Genomic DNA, 21,409 nt, shown 5'->3' with positions numbered 1-21,409 from the left:
GGGGGAGGAACTGAAAGATCCCCTGCATCCTGCCTGGATCCTGCCCATCCTCCCCCGAGGGTGGCACCTCCGCTGAGGTATCTGTGACGCAGTCCTGCAGTGACGAAACACCATCACCGCAGCCAAGAAGACGGCCTGGTCCCTGGGGAGCTCCGGATGGAGGACACCCAGACCTGCCTCAGGAAGCCAGGCGTCAGCACAGCAGGGGAGTGCCTGCATGGCCCCACCCCACCCACTGCTCCGTAGGGTGTCTGGGCTTCAATCGCTGAGGGTCCGAGCAGGAGCTACAGCTGTCAGTTAGAGGTGAGCCACCTGGGAGGCAAGGTGAAAAGAGCAAGGCCGCCTCAAAGGAGAGGACACTCACACAATGAAGGAACGCACACAATTTCATTAGTTACGGGGAAATGCAAATTGAAACCACCCACCAGGATGGCTAAAATTTTAAAAACTGACAACTCCAAGCATTGTCAAAAATGTAAACGAATCGGTATCGCTGGGAGTATAAAATGGTTCAACTACTATGGAAAATTGTTTAGCAACAACGATTGAAACTCAATTAAAAACTACCCCATGACCCAGCAATTCCACAGCCCTCTAACAGAAATGAGTGCCTTTGTTTACCAAATGACGCGTACTAGAATGTTCACAGCAGCAACATTCACAGTAACCTCAAAACTAGAAACAGACCAGGTATCCACGCACAGGAGAACGGATAAACAAACTAAGGTAAATTCCTAGAGCGCAACCCCACACAGGGACCGAACTACTGAGACCTGCGACAGGGATGAAGCGTAAGAACTTTACACAGGACGGAGGAAGCCAGATGCCAAATGACACACCAAGTATGAGTCCACGGACAGCAAGTTCAGAACAGGCAACGAGACACCATTTGTTTCTCACTTGTAAAACCGTGCAGAAGATCAAGGAAGCAAATATCCAAATGTCAGGAAAGTTGTTACTACATTTGGGAGTAACAGAGGAGGGAGGTTTCTGGGAGCTGACAATGCTCTTTTGTGGTTACAGAGAATCACAGCTTTACAGTTATTTGTTATACTGTACTGTATAAAATACGTTGAACATATTTTTCTGTATTTTATGATGAAGTCACGATAAAAAAGAACCTGGGTTTGGGAGCCCAGAAGATATAGGGGAGCTAAAATCGGGCCTCCTGGCTTCTGGGGCTCCCCCACCAACCCCCAGGCTGGTTTGCCTAGATTTTCACCTCAAGGCCAGTCACCAATGAATAAGAGGAATCTGGGGTCCGCAGGCTGTGGATTTCAGCCCCAGGCTTTGCTGCTTCTTGGCTGTGTGGCTGCAAGCGACACCCTCATTGGCCTTAGTGCTCCCATCTGTACAATGATCCGGCCGGAGGAGGGGCGTGCACCCCGGAGGGGAAGGGCTGGAGTGTTGGTGCGTATGTTTAACACAGAAGAAAGCTGAAAGGGAATGAAAATCACCACCCACAGTGGTCAGCTCCGAGCAGGGAAAGGAGAGGTAACTGGAGATGGGTCCCTAAGGGGCAGGGCAAGGTTTGATGTTTTAAATATCTGCTAAGTACATGGATATCACTGACTCATTCTAGTGTATGTCTTAAACACTCTAGTAATTTTTTTTTTTAATTTTAGGACTTTTATTTTGGCTGTGCTGCGCAGCATGCGGGATCTTAGTTCCCCGACCACGGATCAAACCTGTCCCCCCTGCATTGGAATCACAGAGTCTTCACCACTAGACCGACAGGGAAGTCCCTAATTTTAGGACTTTTTATTTCTGTCTGCCTCGGAGGTCTTATTTCTCAATGGTTTCCAAACTGTAGCTCCCTCAGAAGCTTCATCTCACCTTGCTGGAGTCACGTCCATTAGAGGAGATTTACAGGATGACACAGGGCCATGGGGAGACAGGCCCTCAGATGACTGCCGCGTCCTAGCTGGCAGCCTTGGGAAGGGACTGGGTCCTGGAAAGGGTCCTTCCAAACCTCTCTTCTCATCTGTAAAATTAAGGTCACTGTGGTTCCTGCTACTAGAGGGACTGTGTGGCCTAGATAAGCGAGCTCCGGTGCTCCCGTCCTCGCCCCTCCTACAATCTGTGACCACCTGAGTCAGAGGAAACCCCCTCCTCTGCTCAAACCCTCCCAAGTCCCCATCTCACCCAGAGTAAAAGAAGCCAAAGTCCTTTCAGGAGCCCAGGACCCTATTCTGCATCATCCCCCACTTCGCCTCTCCGAACCCTCCATGGCACCGGTGCCTCCAACACACCTGGACCCCCCTACCTTGGGGCCCTTGCACATGCTGCCCCCTCAGTCAGAAGTGTCTTCTCCACGTATCCGTGGGGCCCTGCCCCACTTTCTTCAGCCTCAGCTCACATGTCTCTTTCTTTGCGAAGCCTCCATACCCTCCGTGGTCAAGAGGACCTCCCGTTATCCTTTACGAAAGTAAAGCGCTCATCGTCACCGGCTCGACTGTACAGATTTATTTGTTTACAAGCTTGCTGTCGACCTCTCTCCACTGTGATGCCAGCATGGTGAGGGAGGGGGCTCCGGCCTGCTCGGGCACTGCAGAACCCGATCCTCACGCTCAGATCCTCAGAACCTCGCGCAGTGCTAGGGCCACAGTGGGCACTGAATAACTATCTGTGGAATGAACGTCGGTAAGAGTGAAGCTCTGTGCCCAGAACACGTTCAAAGTAAGTTAAATTCCTTTCCTTGCCCCTTGTCAAGTCCTTTTTCTCTCGCCCCCTCTCCCTGACCTGCTTTCCAGGCCAGACAGCACAGATGGGATAAGGAGGTAGGAGGGGGAGGCAGAGGCTCTGCATCTCCTGGGGCTGCAGACAATGGGGTGGGGCTCCGTCCTGACACCCTGACCCCCCAAGGAGCCTCTGTCACCTGCTCTGTAATCTGTACCGCACCTAGAAGTCCCAGGAGGACTTGCTCAGGAGAGAAATTCAAAGACAATAGGAACCTGTGGTTCAACAGGCAGCGTCTGCCCGTGGGAATGTGGAAGGAAAGGCGCACAGGGCAAGCGAAACTCCCTCATTCACCACCCGCAGTTCTGTGAACTGGACCCACGTTTTGTGCGGGCACTTTAGCAAAACTGATAAAGTGGAAAATGCACATGTCCTTGGAGCAATTTCTCTTGCAGAAAAGGCTTATGCAGGTGCACACAGGTTCTCAGGCAAGATTGCTCAACCTCGGTACTAGTGACATTTAGGTAATTTTGGTCATGGGGCTGTTCTGCAAACTGTAAGAGGTTTTAGCAGCATTCCTGGTCTCTACTTGCTAAAGCCAACAGCTCAAGCTCCCTCGGAGTTCTGACCATCAAAAATGTCTTCTGTTATGACCAAATGTTCCTTGGGGACAAAGCCATCCCCTTGGTGAGAACCGCTGTTCTAAGAATACTGTTGCTGGAGTAGTGAAACCCAGGAAGCAGCCTAAATGCCCACAACAAGGGTCTGGTATCGTCACAACCGTTAATATGATGCCAGTACGAAAGAGTCAATGCCTACGCAGCACCTGGCACGTGCCAGGCACACCTAAGTGCTTTGTACATGAGAATTCAACTCTTGCAGAAACCCTATGCGGCAGGCACTCTTTAGCTGAGGGTTTTTTTTTTTAACCTCCTTCTATAATTATATTTAAACTTTTTCTTTTTCTTTTTTTTTTTGGCTGCGCCACACGGATTGCAGGATCTTGGTTCCCCAACCAGGGATTGAACCAAGGCCCCAGGCAGTGAAAGCACAGAGTCCTAACCTCTGGACTGCCAGGGAATTCCCAAGGCACTCTTATTATCATCTCCGTTTTTATGAAGAAACTAAGTCACAGGGGTGAAATGACTTGCCTCATCACCTGATCAGGAAGTACGGAGCTGGGCTGGGACCACACGGGCCCAAGTGGACTGTGGAGTTAAGGCACACCTGGATTCACGTCCCTGCCTGTCAACCTTATAGCCTCCCCAAGTCTCAGTCCTCTCCGCAACGCAATGGGGATGACAGCAGTGCCTCCATCGCAGGCTCATGTGTGGGAAGAGCCCAGCAAAGCACTCAACCCTCGGTGAAGGTCCACCCACCAGACAGAACATGACGCAGGCGTGCCATGTGCAAGAACCAACCTCAACATGACAAGCTGACACTGCCTGTCAGAGTTCAGCGTGCTCACGGCACAAGAAAACATCGACCTGATTGCTTTCTGAAGCACAAACGTGTACGCACCACATCGCCTCAATTCTGATATGCTTATTTTTTCACAGGCAGACAATACTGAGATTGACATGCATCTCACAAACCACGTATAAACTTCATCTGCAGCATCCTTTTCAGAAAAGTGGTTATGTGATCAACAGTGGATCTTACGGGGAACAGCGTCTTCCACGGGAGGGCACGAGGTATATGGTAAATGTCATGTGCAGAGAAGGAACTGTGCCAAAGAGGCAACAGAGGCAGAATAATGGGAGCAGGAGTGAAGGTGGCCTTGGGAACCAAATGCATTTCAACCTCAGCTCCACCACTTGCTGTGTGAGCTTGGGCAAATCACTTCCCCTTTCTCCACCGAGGTTTCCTCATCCGCAGGTTAGAGATAACAATTGAACAAAGGTCCAGGCTGCCGTGAGGATTAAATGAATTTATCCACATAAAGGCCTTCAAACGGAGCCCAATACGATGACTGCTCAACACCTATCAGGTGTTAGCATTTTCCCAGCAGGTGGAGACATGGGGACCATCACTTCCTACATGACACGCTTCTGTAATGTCAATTTTTACCTACACTGCCTCTTTGGTAAGAAGGCAGTATTGAAGACACTTTTTCTTCTGAGCACTACATGCTCCCCACAACTGCCCCATCTGTCTACTTGGGGCAGGTAAGACTGGAGGCAGGCTGAAGACGTGGGTGGGCTGCAAACAATACTGGGACAAGAATAAGCACCAGAGCAGACTTCTTTCTCCTCCCTGCCACCAGCCCCACACTGCCCTGCTCTGCCTGCCTTCCAGCACCCACAGAAATCATGTCAAATGTTTGAGTCTGCCTGGCCACAGACCCGTAACACTCGAGAGCACCATGTCGCAGTTAGAGGGACCCTCCAAAATCAGCTCTGCTCTAGGATCACGTCACAGGCCCTTATGGAGGCCACAAAGGCCCACTTGAGGTGGCCCCTGCCTGTTCTCCAGCCTTATTGGTCAGCATGCTCTCCCTGCCCCTCCACTGTACCCTTTACTCCTTGCTCTCTCTCTCTTCCCCTCACCCCAGGGCCTTTGCACATGCTAGCCCCCCACCCATCTTCACCCGCCAAATCCTTGTTTCCTCAGGGAAGCCTGCCGTGACTGCCCCCTGCCTCACGAGTCACGGACCTTCAGAGCTCGGCTTTCCTGTCCCCTCACAGCACTTACCACCTCTACCATGCTCAGTCACTCATATAATTAATTATCCGGGTAATGGCGCCTCCCACACCAGACTCAGAGCTCTACGAGGCAGAGACAGGGCCTGTCCTGGTCAGCACTGTGTCCCCAGCCCCACCCAGCCAGGGCCAGGCCCAGAGCTTTCATCAATTCAGGGTGGGGGTGGCAAACAGAACCACAGCTTCTGAGCTCAGAGTTCTGCCAAGTGGAGGGGAAACAAAAAAACCTGCATTCACTCATTCCACAAATATGGCACCCTTGCTGTGTCAGCACTGCTCTGGTCACCAGAGAGTCAGCAGTGACCAAAACAGAACTCCCCGTCCTGGAAGAATTTATGGGCGGGGGGGGTGGCAGTTGGACAGTCATTAAAACAAATAATTTAAATAAACAGATAAGTTATACAGTACACCAGAATGACAAATGTTATGGAGAAAAGAAGCATATAGAGAACTAGGTGTGTGGGAAGCGGGCAAGGGTTTCCGATTTTATAAACGGTGGTCAGAGCAGGGCTCACTGAGACAGTGAAATCTGAGCACAAACCTGAAAGAGATGAGGCAGCCACATGGAGACCTGGGGGAGAATGGTCCAGGCCAAGGAAGAACAGCGCCAAGGTGTGGCCTGCGTGAGACACAGGAGGTGGCGGAGGGGAGCAAGGCACGGGTGGCTACAGAGGAAGCCGGGCACCTGGCTGGGCAGGGCCTGGGAGGCCACTATAAGGGCTGTGGCTAGGATTCCCTGGAGGTCCAGTGGTTAGAACTCGGCACTCTCACTGCCAGGGCCTGGGTCTCTGGTCGGGGAACTAAGATCCTGCAAGCCTCGCGGTGCAGCCAAAACAAAAAACAAAAACAAAAAACAAAAAAACAACAAAGGGCTGTGGCTATTTCTTGGAGAGAGATGGCAAGTGCCAGCTTGAAGAGGGTGCAGTGTATGGAATCCCGTGGCCCCAGTGAGGCAGGAGCTGTACCCCAGCCTTCTCCAGGAATTGTGCCCAGAAGAAGCCCTATGCACTGGCCTGACACTCCCACCACCTGGCTCACTTGGGGACCACAAGGACCCATACTTCACAGATGGGGGAAACTGAGGACAGGAAGGCTGGACAGCTAGGGCACAGCTGAGGCGACTGGATCACGGTGTCCCAGCCTGAGCCTCTTCCACCTCCCTCTACCCTCACTCCCAAGAAACCGAGCCCCTCCCACACCCCAGCCAGCCCTCCCTTACCATCCTCGATGCCCTGCAGAAGAACAGGGCTGCCCCGACACACACACACACACACACACAGCCCCTCCCATCTGGCTGAGGGGTTCCTTCCTCACAGGAGCGGCTCTGCACCACCATCCTCTGTCTGCCTCCCCAGCCGTGCCCTGACTCAGGGCCTGACGTGTGAGTCCCACATCCCTAGGGCACCTTGGAGCAAACAGGCAGGGTCCTAACCAGGGCTAATACTTCCTGAGCGCTCACAACGTGCCAGGGCTGGATTCATATTAATAATCCTCACAGCCACCCTGTGAGGTAGATATTATTACCATCCCCCTTCTTTGGAAGAGGAAACAGAGACCCAGAGAGAATAAATTGTGTGCCCACGACCATAACAGCGGGGGAGTGCAGGACACGGCTGATCGAGACAACAGAATTTTCTGTAATGATGGAAATGTGGCTACTGGGGCTAGTCCAACTAAAGAACTAAATTTTCACTTTAATTTTAATTACTTAACGTTTAAACAGGCACACCTGGCTAGTGGCTAGCATATTGGAGGTGTAGCTCTACAGAACCTCTCTTAATGAGGCACCAGGAGCCTGAGGGCAGGGGCGGGGGTGAGGGTGAGCCAAGTACTATGGATGCTCACAGGCCCGAGGGCTGGGTCACCCCTGCTGAGGAGATGCTCCCTCGCTACACCATCACTCCGGAGCCATGACCCTGACCTGCTTACCCCAGAGAGCTGGAACAGGGCTCCGAGGCCCAAACCCACACCTGGAGTCCTGCTGGACTCAAATCCTGACTTCCACTTCCAGGCTGCAAGGGACGCTTCTCTGAACGTCAGCATCCTCGGTCTATAAAATTTGATCTTAATACCAACCAGACCAAGCATTTATTATGTTATTTCAAAAGATGCCTTTTTGGGGGCTTCCCTGGTGGCGCAGTGGTTGAGAGTCTGCCTGCCAATTCAGGGGACACGGGTTCGTGCCCCGGTCCGGGGGGATCCCACATGCCGTGGAGCAGCTGGGCCCGTGAGCCATGGCCGCTGAGCCTGCGCGTCCGGAGCCTGTGCTCCGCAACGGGAGAGGCCACAGCAGTGAGAGGCCCGCGTACCGCAAAAAAAAAAAAAAAAAAAAAAGATGCCTTTTTTGACAACCCAGGGTCGTCGTGGTAACGCAATGAACCGTGCTTCCAGCACAGCTGGGGGTGAGGCCGGCTTTGGAAGATGGGAAGCAATTACACAAAGGTGAACTCCAAAGTCAAGGGCCAGCCTGAGCCTCAGTTAGCCAGAGCTATGGAAGTGGCAGCTATGTTAATACTGTCACTAGCTGGTTAAAAGGAAATCAGCTAGATGATTCATGACATGCCCATATTAACTTTTTTTTTGCGGTACGCGGGCCTCTCACTGTCGTGGCCTCTCCCATCGTGGAACACAGGCTCCGGACGCGCAGGCTCAGCGGCCACGGCTCATGGGCCCAGCCGCTCCGCGGCATGTGGGATCTTCCCGAACTGGGGCACGAACCCACGTCCCCTGCATCGGCAGGCGGACTCTCAACCACTGCGCCACCAGGGAAGCCCCCATATTAACTTTTTTAAAAATATCATATAAATGAAAACACACAGCTAGAAAGAAAGCAGACAACTCGCAGACACCACCCCAAAACACATGCTCAGCACCCTCACTGGCCACCCCCCACCTAGGTCTCTGGACACCAGTTTGAGAAGCACGGCCCTAGGGGACCCCAGACCTGCCCAAACAACCTGGGTCCCACCACCCTCTACTCCCTCCCTCTCCCCCAGCTCCACCACAGTGGCCTCAGTATCACCACCACATCAAGGTACCTCCCGCCTCAGGGCCTTTACCCACACTCTACCCTGCCTGGCCCATTCCTGAATGCCTCACCTCAGGAGACTTCCCCAACGCACCCCCACCCCCACCCCACCATGGCCAGCTTAGATCTCTGTTCCCTTCCTCGGAGCACCAGTAAGGCAAACATCACCTCTCGGCGGCCTCCTCTAGACTAGGTGCTGCTCCCCGGTGTCCAGAACCATACATGGCACAAAGCAGGTACTCAGTAAATTATCTGGTGAGAGAATGGAATATACAAATGACCAGAAACAGCCAGAGCTGGCTCCAGAGGCCATTCAGAAATCAGTGCCTTCCACCCTCATCCCATCCCCCTGGCCTCTGGGGAAGGATGGAGCTGGCCCAGGTTAGGGCTCCATGGGCATGAGAGGCAGCCGCAACCCCTCTCCCAAGCAGGCATCAAGTGGATCTAACTCACTCATTTCCAGGATAACTGAGGCTTACCTTGTGCCAGCTCTGTCTAGAAGAAGAGAAAGCAAAAAAGAACAGCAGTAACAATCCCAGAAAGAATGGCCATGGCATTGGTCAGAGGCAGAAGAGCCAGTCTTAAAAAGGCAGACTTGACCCCAGATAGAGCTGGGTTCAAATTTCATGTCTGTCACCTATTAAAACTTTAACTTTGGGTAAATCCAATGACCTCCCGGGCCTTCCTGTGGGGAGAAGAGCTGCACCGAGCTCCCAGGTCGTGGTGGGAAGCAGGCGCGTACAGCCCTGGAGCAGTGCCTGGCCCAGAGAGCCCACCCCGCCAGCTCTCAGCAAAACACGGGCATTCTGTGTAGCACTCTGCACCTCAATTCCCTCTCCACAAAATGGGGTGACTGCTGCCTACCTCACGGTCTGCTGCGTGTCTGAAAGGGCAAGCACGGAGTGCTCCTAGCGTCAGGCCGAGCCCCTGCTCAGCAACGGGCGTGATGAATATTCCTGTCCGGTGCCCCCCCCAGTGGGAACCTCAGCTAATTGGCCTGCCACTCCTTCCCTGCCAACCAACAAGCCCCGGCTGGACATATCCAGAGCCCCTTCTCTGTTCTCAGGTGCCCAGCCCGACAACCTCCAGCAACAGCAGCTCAGATCCACCGAGCACCTTCTCTGGAGGCCCCATGCCACACACTTTCCGACACGTTAGCTCCCTGAATCCCCCCTACAGCCCCTCTCGGCAGGGATGTGCCGTCAGCTGAGCAAAATGCATCTCCAAGGGATGAAATCAGGCCCCCACCGTTGCATGGCAACCAAGACAGGAGCCAGGAGCAGGGTTCACACCTAGGTTGGCTGCCCCCAGACCAGACCACTACACAGATGATGAACACCTTGAAACCAGGCTGCAAAGGCCTGGGGAGGGGGGGCAAAGGAGCGGCAGCCACCCCAGCCCGTTTAGAAAGGGCCCACAAGGTGGCAAACCAAGGCAGCCTTGGATTTCTGGCCTCACCCTTAGAAACAACATCTGTGGAAGAGCTTCCTGGGCAGGACAGCTGGGCCTGAGGAACTTCCTGCAGGAACCTCCGACATGCAGTCTCTCCTCGGCCAGCCCTGGCTTGCTGCCCCCTGTTCCCGCACCCAGGACAGCGGGGACCTGACGTGGGTGCTGAGTTGGCAGCAGGTCCTGCCCCCAAGGGGCCAGGCTGAGCTCCCACTCCACCACCCCTCCCACTCCTGCTCCCTCCCTCCCTCCTTCTCTCCCTCTCATCCCGCTCCCAGGGCTGTCTCCCCAAGCTGGGCCTCCTGCTGCTTGGCTGGCTGTCCAGAAGAGCCTGCCACGGAACCACCCCACCGTGCAGCCCAGAGGCCTGGTGCTTGAGAGCCTTCCACTGAGAGCTCTTGGGAAATTGAAGAGGGGCCCAGGAAGGGGTGTCCCTGGGTCCCCCAGAGGACTGGCGATCAACTGAGAAAAATATTCCTTTCCATCCCCCCCATCCCAAGGGATTTCTGGAGGCCCAAGGATGTTTGCTCTGAGGCGCTCTACTCCTTCCAGGAAGACACTCCAGATTGAGCCTGGGAAAATCAACAGCCAGGCTCCTGCTTACTGCGTTAAGCCTTAAGTTCCAGGCTCAGGTGTGGGATTAGAAGTCCATGGTTACCAAGCACCTTTCTGGGCTGGGGGGACTCTGGAGCCACTCTGCCCAAATACAAAGCCTGTCAGTGTTGAGGGACCCCGCACAGATTACCAAGGCTCTCCAGGCCTCAATTCTCACCCCGGGAGGTGGGAACCACAGCTGATTCCTCCTCGGTCTGAGGGGTTTTCACTCAAGTCTCCCATGGCTCTTCACTGCACACCAGTCCCACCTACAGGTCACCTCCCCAGGGAGGCCCTCCCTGATCATTCCAGCTACAACATAACGTCCCCACTCTCTCTTTCCCCTGACCCCCATTCATTTTGCCTTTGAAACGTTCATCACAACCTGATGTCCTATTATTAGTTTGTTTGCTGGGTACTTGCCTCCAGTAGAAGGTAGGCCCATAAGGCCCAGTCTTCCAAGCTCTAGAGCAGTGCCAGGAATGTTGCAGGCCCTTAGGCCATAAGCTGAGTGGAAGGCAGAATCGGCAAGTACAGTTTTTAGCAGGTATTACTGTTGTTCTGTGCTGTTATCTGATATCAGCTGTTTGGTTGGGGAGGGGTGGGCAGAAAATTAGCCCACTGAGCCTCCCCCATCTGTCCCTAAAGGGAAAAGCCATGGGTCCTGGGAAACACGGTGTGAAAACCACAGAGGAGGGAGGCAACCAGCAAGGCCCTCACTCTCTACCGCAGAGATTCTACTCAAGGGGGAAGTGGGAGGCATGTGAAACTCCCTGACCGGCTCTAAAATCTCCCCCCACCCCACGCAGAAGCCTGAGAACCTCTCATATGGCAAAAGGCATCTTCTAAAACCCTAAATCTGACCAAGCTGCTCTTCAAGATGGTCTACAAGGCTCTGAGTGACCCTGCCAGCCCTCAGCCACTCCTCGCCTCACCCTGCAGGGCCACACGGGCCTCTGTGCAGCCTGTCCCTGCACCTCACTGAGCTCAGTCCTCCCTGCAATTTTTGCACTGTGGTTCCCCCCACACCCCAAGGCTGTTCCTTCTCCTCAGGTCACCTTGTCAATCTAAGAGCAGCTCAGAGGCCTTGCTGACAGCCCATTGCACCTGATTTTAATTGCCAAGCACCTCCCTTTAACCTGCCCCTTGTTTATTCAGCAGGTGTAGGGTATATCTCCCTCAGCTCCATGGGGGTAGGGGCCTCTGTTGAATGCCCCGCTGTATCCCCAGCACCTGAAGCAATGCCAGGCACAGAACACGGGTTTACTAAATGGTGGCGGATGAATGAAAACCTTTCCTCAGCTCTGCAATGCCTTCGGGATCAAAGCCACACTTCCTGCCCAGGCCCACGAGGCTGTGAGAGGCTTGGCCCCTGACTCCCATAAGCACTGCTGCTGCCCTCCCTGTTGGGGACCACCCTTCTGCCTCTCGGCCTTCAAAAGAACTGTTCTCACCCAGGTCAAGGCCATTACCACCACTCCTGGGAGCTATGGTGGAGAGTCAATAAAAGCACAAGTAGGAAAAGGGTTTAGCAGAGTATGACATCTGGAAAGGAGCTAGAATTTCGACCTCAAGGACGGGCTCCGGGCAGCAACTGTGTAGGAGATGGCAGGGACCTGGGAGCTGCATTTGCCCCGCCCCTCAAGCCTCCAGAATCTCCTGTTTCCTCACCTGGAAAATGGAGATGATTCCTCACCTGGAAAATGGAGATGCTAATTTCAGCCCTGCCCTCCTCCTGGTGTTACCTCACAAGGCTCTGTAACCTGGGAAGGGCCTTCAATCAAAATCCTAGCAGAAGTAATAAGAATTACAATTGTTAAGATATCCTGAGGGCTCACCATGTGCCAAGCACTCTTCCTTTTTTTTTTTTTTTTTTGCAGTACGCGGGCCTCTCACTGCTGTGGCCTCTCCCGTTGCAGAGCACAGGCTCTGGACGCGCAGGCTCAGCAGCCATGGCTCACGGGCCCAGCCGCTCCGCGTCATGTGGGATCCTCCCGGACCGGGGCACGAACCCCGTGTCCCCTGCATCGGCAGGCGACTCTCAACCACAGCGCCACCAGGAAAGCCCCAAGCACTCTTCTTAAATAGTGATAACATGAAACATTTACTGCAGGCTTACTGTTACACCTGCACAGTTATAAGTGCTCTCCAGAAATTAACCCGTTTAACCTTCACAACAACCTATCAAGAGGGAATTATCATCATCCCATGACACAAATGATGAAATGAGCTCAGAAGAATTGAGAACATGCTCAGAGTCGCACAGGCAGCAAGTGGTAGGGCTGGATTTGAAGCACTGAAGCACTTCAGTACAGCTCTTTACAGAGTTTAGAAACCAGGACTGCAGATTCCTGGATCCTGGCTGGGCCAGGCTTGGGGGCTGGATTCCAGGATGATGCCTGAGAGGACTGAGGGTGGGGGTGGTGGGGAAGGATCGATGCCCTCAGACTGCCACCGGAGCATTTATTCAGAGCCAGGCACCATTCTAGGAGCTTCTCTTGGATTCATTCATTTAATCCTCATGAAAGCCTGAGGGGGATGTCATTCTGAGCCCATTGCACGGAGGTGAACACTGTGGCCCAAGGTCACACAACTAGAACGTGAAAGCACCAGAACTTGCACACATGCCCGCTACACCATCCTTGTGCAGGGACCTCAAACATGGGTCCCCTGGTAGCTGTGTCACCCCCTACATGTCTCTCCTGCTGTTTCCTCCCGGCTCCCAACAGACATTCTGTCCCAGGTTAAAAGATGCCCTGGCTCAACTTGAAGAGGGACCAAGTTTTATCAGCAAGCCCAGGAACTGCTAGACTGGCTGCCGGCAGAGGTGCCCACGGCAGCCCTAGGCTCCAAGGGTGAGAGGAAGGAAATGCCTGCAGCTGGCAGGGTCTAGGGCAGGAGCTTTGAGGTGACAGAAACCCTCTCCAGCTTTGGGACCATAAGCAAAGAATTCATTCAAACCCCAGTCTGGCCCCCAAGCGTCTGACAGACCTAGAACAAAGCAATTCCTCCCCTGAGCCCCAATTTCTGACTCTGAAAAGTGGACAGAAACTCCATATCCACCCCTGAATTCAACTAAACCACTGTCCCAGTTACATGTTGACAAGCGGTTTACTGTGAGGCCAAACCAGGCCAGGGGTTCACGTCCCAGCTCTACCACTTCCAACTTTGAGACGTCGGGAAAATCATTTCGCTTCATAGCAAGTGTCTTGGTTTCCTCATCTGTAAAATGGGTATCACACTGCTACCTAGCTCACAGGAGTCTATAAAACAGGCATAACCATACCTACCCCATGGGTGTGTTTTGAGATTTAAATGAGGTCATGGGGTACTTCCCTGGTGGCACAGTGGTTAAGAATCTGCCTGCCAATGCAGGGGACACGGGTTCCAGCCCTGGTTCGGGAAGATCCCACATGGCTCGGAGCAACTAATCCCGTGCGCCACAACTACTGAGCCTGCGTTCTAGAGCCCACAAGCCACAACTATTAAGCCTGCGTGCCACAACTACCGAAGCCCGCACACCTAGAGCCCATGCTCCGCAACAAGAGAAGCCACCGCAATGAGAAGCCCACACACCACAACGAAGAGTAGCCCCCGCTCGCCGCAACTAGAGAAAGCCCGCGTGTAGAAACGAAGCCCCAACGCAACCATAAATAAATATAAAAGAATAAAAAATAAATGAGGTCATGTGTGTAACAGGCCTGTCACATGCCTGACATAAGGTGAATGTTCGATAAAATTCACTAGCTCTGGAAATGATTTGCCACTCTGTGCCTCAGTTTCCCCTCCTAAAATGGAGATCATGACAACTGTACACAAAATGCTACGGGCATTCTGCAAGTTAATCCATGTGAAGCATTCTGAACAGTGTATGGCACACAGAATGCACTCAATAAATATCAGCCATTGGTCTCAAGATTATTGTTTTTGCTACTGCTGTTAATCCCATCAGGCAAACCCTCTATAAGCTGGCAGACCAGAGAAAGAAACCCCTGGCGCAGAGAAATTCTACAGAGCCACGGTGGCCTCACAGAGACTCAGGGACTGTTCTCTACAGCAACCACAACCCATGATGGAAGCCAGTTAGCTAGGAAGCTGATGATGTGGACCAGAGCGACTGTCTGCCCCCTTTGACCACATCACCAGCCCACATTAGCTGGGTCAATCAGGGATTATGGCCAGCCCTCTGGGAACTCCAGACCCAGGACAAAGGTTATGGAGCAAGCCAAGGTCACAGGCTGGCCTGAGGAGCCAAGCTCCCACCCTGCAACCACAGTGAGAAACCAGATTCGTGGGGGATTTGGCCGCCCCAAGTCCTTCGGAGCAGCCTTCCTCCCTGGGTCAGTGGGGGGCAGGGGCACCGCCACCAAGTCCCCTTGGCCTATGCAGAGAGGAACAGCTGGGAAAACAGCACTCAGCCTCACTGCCGCCTAATGGTGAAGCCAACTGTTATCGCCTGGTGGGGAGCGTAAACAGGATGGGCAGCTGGACCAAGGAGACACAAACATGTGTCTGGCCTCATGGCCAGGATGGAGGGGCCTGGGGTGGTGCCTGGCCCCTTGGCACCCACCACCACCCACTCTCAGGCCAGAGCTCCTGATGCTTCTCCGACAGAGGAAGAGTAAACAAGGTTCAAGGGCAGACCATGGAAGACCTTATTACGCCCAGGTCTCTTGCTGAGCCCAAGTGCCTTCCAAATGAGAGGAAAGGGGTGCTCAGAATTCCAAGGATGAAGATGTCCCAGCCACCCTCCCCTCGGGGAGAAGTGTCCCTCAAAGCACTCCTTCCTCCCAAGTCTTAAGCAGGTCCAGGGACACAGATCCTCAAATCCAAGCTCCACACCCCCTCCCCTCCCTAATACGGAGCCGAAAGCTCAGAAAACAAGCGGCTTCTAAGACGTCTCTCCCCACGCCCCAGCCAAAACCATGGGAAGAATTTGCCACAGAGGTGTCCCAACACACCTAAAAATAAGGTTTAATAACATGAAAAGGTTCTAGGGGAGACAGCAATCCCACTGACCATCCAGTTCCCCTCAAAGTCAATAAGAAGTTCAATAAAGGGTGATTCCCCCTCCAGCTCAGCGTAAACCCCCAAGCTCCACCCACCAAACACAGGAGGCAGAACCCCCTCCTCATCGCTCGGCATTACAGCGCTCCCAAAGTACTCCCCTGAACACCCACTCGGGACCGTCCCCCCGCCATCCCTCAAAATTATAAACATCACAGCCCTCCTCCTTTGATATACCGCGGCTCTACGTTCTAAGGATGGCTCCCGCCAGGACCTCAGTGGTACAACCCAGAGGGCGCTACCCGGGCCACACTAGGTACAGCTCCCTCCCCAGAAGCCCCTACCTCTCTAAGCACGCTCTAGGAACTATTTCCACAGCCCCCTACACTTGGTAAGACGCGCCCCCTCAAACGCTTAGCCCTCGCACACCAGGCGGGCTCTCCCCTCCCAGCCCACTGGCTCAACCCTCAGCCCAGCACGCAGGGGTCTGCGCCTCCAGCCCTTCAGTGGTTCGGTCTCCACACTTTGATATGCACCCCCTGCAGCTTCAGTGGTACAGTCCGCCGCCCCCGCCCCCTCGGGGCTAGTCCAACCGCCCCCGCGCAGCCTCCCCAACTCAGTCCCGGAAGGGGGGGCTCAAGGACTACGGTCCCCGCCCAGTGGGCACCGGTGGTACGGCCCAGTGCGGCTTTGCTGGGGGTCCGGACGCGACCATCGGGGGGGGGGCGCTTGGGGACACGCGCTGGCGCACTCACCTGTCACCGGCGGCCGCCCAGCCTCTCTGGCGGGGTTCTACTCCTGCCCATCGCCACGCTACGCTTGATCCCGCTCCTTGTGTTTCCTGGCGGCGGCGGCGGCGGCAGCAGCAGCAACTACGCCTTAGCGGAGCCAGGCCCAACGGCTCGCGCGTCGCGGCCCCCCCGCCCCCTCCCCCCAGCCCCCGCTTACCGCCCCCTCCCACCCTCTGGACGGAAATACCGCCTTCTCCCGCCACAAACAGGAACTGACGTGAGAGAGGGAGAAAGGAACTCGAAGAGCTCTAGAGCGCAAGCACAAGGAAGGGGAGGTGGCCGACTCAGAAAAGGGCGCCTGCGTACATTAGGCAAACTTGAACCGGTGTGGGCAAGGGATGTGCCTGGCGCAGGCGCCGGGCGGAAAAAAAAAAAAAAAGAACATTGCGCAGGCTCAGTAAGACTCTGACGCCCACTTTCCCTGGAGGCTAGCCGCGATGATATTTCCCGGCAGCCCCTGGTCCTTATTTACATACGCTTTGATCTGGTTTTACTCCGCTCTCGCCTTTAGTTCAGGTTCCGAGGCTCTTAAAGAGCCTTGGAGCGGGCGTCAGGAAGGGTTTCCTTTTCAGTATTTCCTCTCATGGTTGAGCACAGGCTCTGAAGCCACACAAACCCAGCTTTGAATTTCCTTACTGGTGACTGTGGGCAGAAGGCTTTACCATTTTTTGTGCCTCAGTAGCCACATCTGCAAAATGGAAACAATCATAGCTGCGTCCCTGGGCTATTGGGCTATTTTATGTAAACAGAACGGTGTATGTCAATTAGACATGCTATAACTCCAAAATATTAATCCTATCTGCTCATGATATATATATGCAATTAAATATGAGATATAACTTTTTTACAGGGTAACTTGGAACTACAAAGGCCTTAAAATCGCCCTGGAAAAAAAGAGCTTTGCACAGATTCTGGCCCGTGTATTAGCTAGTGTAGTAGACAGCTGTGAGACATCAGGATCTCAGTCCCTGCTCTCTGGGCTTCCTACTTTATGAATTTGGGTTCCAGTAATGCCACACAGAAGGCCTGGCTGGGAGTTGAAGAACCCTGGGTCTACCTAAGTCTGCGAGAGTGTCTCAGGCAAAGTCCTACTCAGGGGTGGTAGTTTCCCCAGAGGTAAACCTACTGCTGGAACTAGCCTTCTGCTGGTGGGTCTCCGGCTTGGAACTCTTTGCTCTGTGTTCCTAATTCCTGGTTTTCCCCCATCACACCAGAGCCTCCCTCCTACAACCCTGACCATTTTAGCCTCTCACTGCCTGGTAACAGATCTGTCTCCTCCACTGCACAGTGAGCCCCAAGAGGGAAGAGTCCAGGACTATCTTAGTCATCGCTGTGTACCTAACACTAACCAGTAAAGGTCCTGGCACAGAGTGGGCTCTCGAGGAATATTTGCTTCAAAAAGTAGCCCTTCTGCTCTAATCTAGACTCAAGGTTACTCTGGCCTACTCGATTTACTCCACTCCAGGATGAACAGCTCATAGCCCATTCCCCTACCTCTAAGTCTTCCTGGGCTAGCTCGAATCCCTGCCCCTCCTGGGAAACAGGATGGATTACAAGACACAGAGATCTCATTGAAAGCTTCCATGTGCTTGTGTCTGAACTTGTAGGGGCACTAGTAGTAAAGGGTAATGGCTTTCAAACTATTTTAAGACCTAGTAGGAATTCCGTGGTGGCCCAGCGGTTAGAACTGGGCACTTTCACTGCCAAGGGCCCGGGTTCAGTCCCTCGTTGGGGAACTAAGATCCCACAAGCTGTGAGGTGCAACCAAATGCTATTTACCCTATGTATGATGCACTCTGATATTTAATTTTTTTTTCAGTGATGTTTGAGACCCCGCTGAACTGATTTTCTGACCCACTAATGGGTCGTGCCTTGCAGTTTGAAAAACACTAGTCTGGAGTGAACAACACTTACTTGCTTTGGAAATAGGCCCTAGTTCTAATTATGCCTCTCCTGTGTTCTTGTCAAAATAACATCATTTCTCTGAGCCTGCCTTTCCTCATTGCAAAACAGTAGCAATAGAACTCATTTAGCAATTATTACAGGCCAGGTTCTGTTCCTGACACAATCTCACCAATGCTACCCTGTTGCTGTCAACACAATCTTGGAGGTTAAGTGGGACCGTATGTTAATGGGCTTGCTCAGGGTCCCAGGACAACTTAGGGCTGGAGGCGGGATTTGAACCCAGGTAGGCTGATACAAGAGCCTGTGCTTTGAACTCATATCATGCCGTTAAATGGAAAGTAATAGCCCTACTTCTGTCCCTTGTGTTGCTTTGGCAAACCACTTAATTATTGTTTGGGGCTCTCAGTCTCTCAATTTCCACATCAATGGTGATTGAGGAGAAAATTTCCTAAAACCCCAAATTGTTCTCTACCCTCTAATGTATTCTGTGAACTTCCCATCTATGACTATATATGTGGGCTGCACAGGCACTTTTCTGGGGAGAAGGGCCCAAAGCTTCTCATCTTTAGTCTGCTCAAAGGCCTCTTGATTCAGATGATGAAGAATCCTACCCTGAGGGATGGAGAGGGCATCTCCTCAAAGTCCCCTTCTGTCCCCAAGGAGTGGGAATAAGCCCCTAGAGTTCATTTCAACCCTTCTCAAAGATTGCGCTCCGATGGTGATGGGGCAAGCTGCCTGGGCCAGCCATAAAGAACCTCCTGGTAGTCCCAGATGGAAAGACTCCACCCGACAAAGTCTGGGGGGGGGGGTGTCTATCCCTAGCAGTGGCTCTGGTGGGGGGGAACCTCCCTGCTACATGGGTGATCAGGAGATACAAGCAGGAATACTCAGATTTCCCCTTTCTTCATCCTAAGCAGAGCATTTTCAAGGGAGAAAATCCATAGCATTGATCAGATTCCCAAAGAAGACAGGAACTGTTAAAAAAAAAAGTTTTTATTTAAAAGAGTTTCCCACACTATACAGAAATGTTGAAATAATATCTTTGACGCCGCAGCCAGAAGTTACTAAGCCCCACCCTAGATGCTACTGTGTTGGAAAGATCCTTTTAGAGTCATTTTAAGTGTTTGGCAGTAGTACAGATAAGGGATTCTGTAAATGTTCGTTCCAATTTCCTTTTTATAAAATGTTTTATCATTCAAAAATTCTAATAGAAGATACCATGCACCATGCACATTCAACTTTTTAACACATCGCAGATTTCCAAAACGTGTGAGGCTAAATGTGCTTTAGTGCAAACCTTGGGATAAAACTTTTTCTACTCTTAAGACTGAACACCTTATCAATCTGCTCTGAACACATAGATGGCTTCTCATCCCGCATGAAATAAAAGCTAAAGGCCTCACCATGGTCTTCAGGGACCTATGTGAGCTGCCCCTAACTTCATGTCAAGCTACTCTCACCCTTGACCACCATATCCTAGACACACTAAACTCTTTTCTGCCCCACCAAAAAGACAAGCTTGTTCCTACCTCAGTGCCTTTGCACTTGCTGTTCCTTTTGCCTGGACTGGTCACCCCCCTGATCCTGATCTTTGCATGACTGACTCCTTCTTGTCTTTCAGAACTCAGTTCAAATCTCATCTCTATAGAGAGGCTTTCCCTGGTCACTCCAAATCCAAAAGAGCCATACTGTCACTTCATTTCAGCATATTTGAATTCTCTACCTAGCGCTTAACACTAAAGATTTTTTTTTAATTTTGTAAATGTTTTCCCCCAAAACCAGAACATAAATTTGCCCATGAGGGCAAAGACTTGTCTTGGGCTGTATTCCCAGCGTCTAGAACAATGCCTAACACACAGTTGGGACTTGGGGATCAATAAATATTTGTTGACTGAATGTGGTTTTGATTAGGAAAGTTAAAGCTCTGTACTGGGGTGAATTTTACTTCAGGTCTGAACTTGTCTACTCACGAAAAGTTGAACAAATAATAATAATCTCTTAACCTTTATTGAAGAATTCCCACATATCAGGCACAGTGCTGGTAACTATATCCATGACCTGAGTATGTTCCTGCAGGTAGAAGTCTCTGTAAGGCCTATTTCGCAGAAGTAAACATAGGCCCAGAGAGGGGAAGTCTCTTGCAAAATATCACTTAGCCAGAATGTGGTGCCCAGATCCATTCCCAAAGATGTCTCAGGCCAAGCCCTCATTTTTACCCACAGCACTGGACTTCACCTGCGTTGAGTCCAGATTTGAGATACAGCAAAATCTCATTTTATGCTAGGTTAAGGCATGTGGATTATTTGAATTGAGAAATTTTTTTAAGATTTAATTTTATTTATTTTTGGCTGTGTTGGGTCTTCATTGCTGCCCACAGGCTTTCTCTAGTTGCAGCCAGCGGGGGCTACTCTTCGTTGTGGTGCGCTGGCTTCTCATTGCGGTGGCTTCTCTTGTGCGGAGAACGGGCTCTAGGCGTGCGGGCTTCAGTAGTTGTGGCAGACGGGCTTAGTCGCTCCGGGGCATGTGGGATCTTCCCGGACCAGGGCTTGAACCCATGTCCCCTGCATTGGCAGGCGGATTCTTATCCACTGCGCCACCAGGAAAGACCGAAAAATATTTAAAACATAGTTTCCCACATTATTAAGAAAAAATGAGATGATATGAATATCACCTAATTTCTTTTTAGGTTAAATCACTTCACAGCTGCCCAAGGAGACGATTTATAAACTCTATTTGTGCTGTTACCACAAGATGGCGCCACGTGAGCTGACTATCCCGGCTGGAACCCAGCTGACTTGCAGGCATCAAGCCTTCCTGGAGAAAGTTGGACCTCTGTGTTGTTATGGAAACATTCAGTTTAAAAGGAAACTCTGACATAACACCTAAACGCAACACATGATTGGAATTGGATTCTGAGCCGGGGATAAAAATGGCAATAATGAATTTTATTGGGACAATTGATGAAATTGGAATATGGACTGGGGTTTAGATAAGAGTTTTAGGGCTTCCCTGGTGGCGCAGTGGTTGAGCGTCTGCCTGCCGATGCAGGGGACACGGGTTCATGCCCCGGTCTGGGAAGATCCCACATGCCGCGGAGCGGCTGGGCCCGTGAGCCATGGCCGCTGAGCCTGCTCGTCCGGAGCCTGTGCTCCGCAACGGGAGAGGCCACAACAGTGAGAGGCCCGTGTACCGCAAAAAAAAAAAAAAAAAAGTATTGTATCCTCATTAAATTTCTTGGTTTTGATGCTTGTACT

General features: G+C 52.2%; 1 protein-coding gene across 6 annotated transcripts in view; it reads right to left on the bottom strand.

Annotated features, from left to right (window-relative positions):
• The window catches only part of AKT2 (AKT serine/threonine kinase 2), a 62,008-nt gene that overhangs the window by 32,823 nt on the left and 7,776 nt on the right, over positions 1-21,409 (bottom strand). The window contains exons 1-3 of one of the 6 annotated variants that reach the window (XM_067019405.1): positions 2,267-2,626; positions 1,837-1,984; positions 1,223-1,436 (exon numbers count right to left, since the gene is read on the bottom strand). The exons of 1 other annotated variant lie outside the window; for it this stretch is intronic. The gene's annotated coding sequence lies outside the window, so the exon portion shown is untranslated. Of the gene's footprint in view, positions 1-1,222; positions 1,437-1,836; positions 1,985-2,266; positions 2,627-5,373; positions 5,590-8,577; positions 8,662-16,214; positions 16,555-21,409 lie in introns of those variants that run through there. 4 more of the 6 variants (XM_067019404.1, XM_067019399.1, XM_067019409.1 and 1 more) reach the window with 4 other exon arrangements.

Source organism: Kogia breviceps, chromosome 18 (assembly GCF_026419965.1).
Source record: "Kogia breviceps isolate mKogBre1 chromosome 18, mKogBre1 haplotype 1, whole genome shotgun sequence".
In the NCBI taxonomy this organism is placed as follows: domain Eukaryota; kingdom Metazoa; phylum Chordata; class Mammalia; order Artiodactyla; family Physeteridae; genus Kogia; species Kogia breviceps.
Note: the sequence above shows the minus strand (reverse complement) of the source record. Positions and strands in the feature narration are given on the sequence as shown.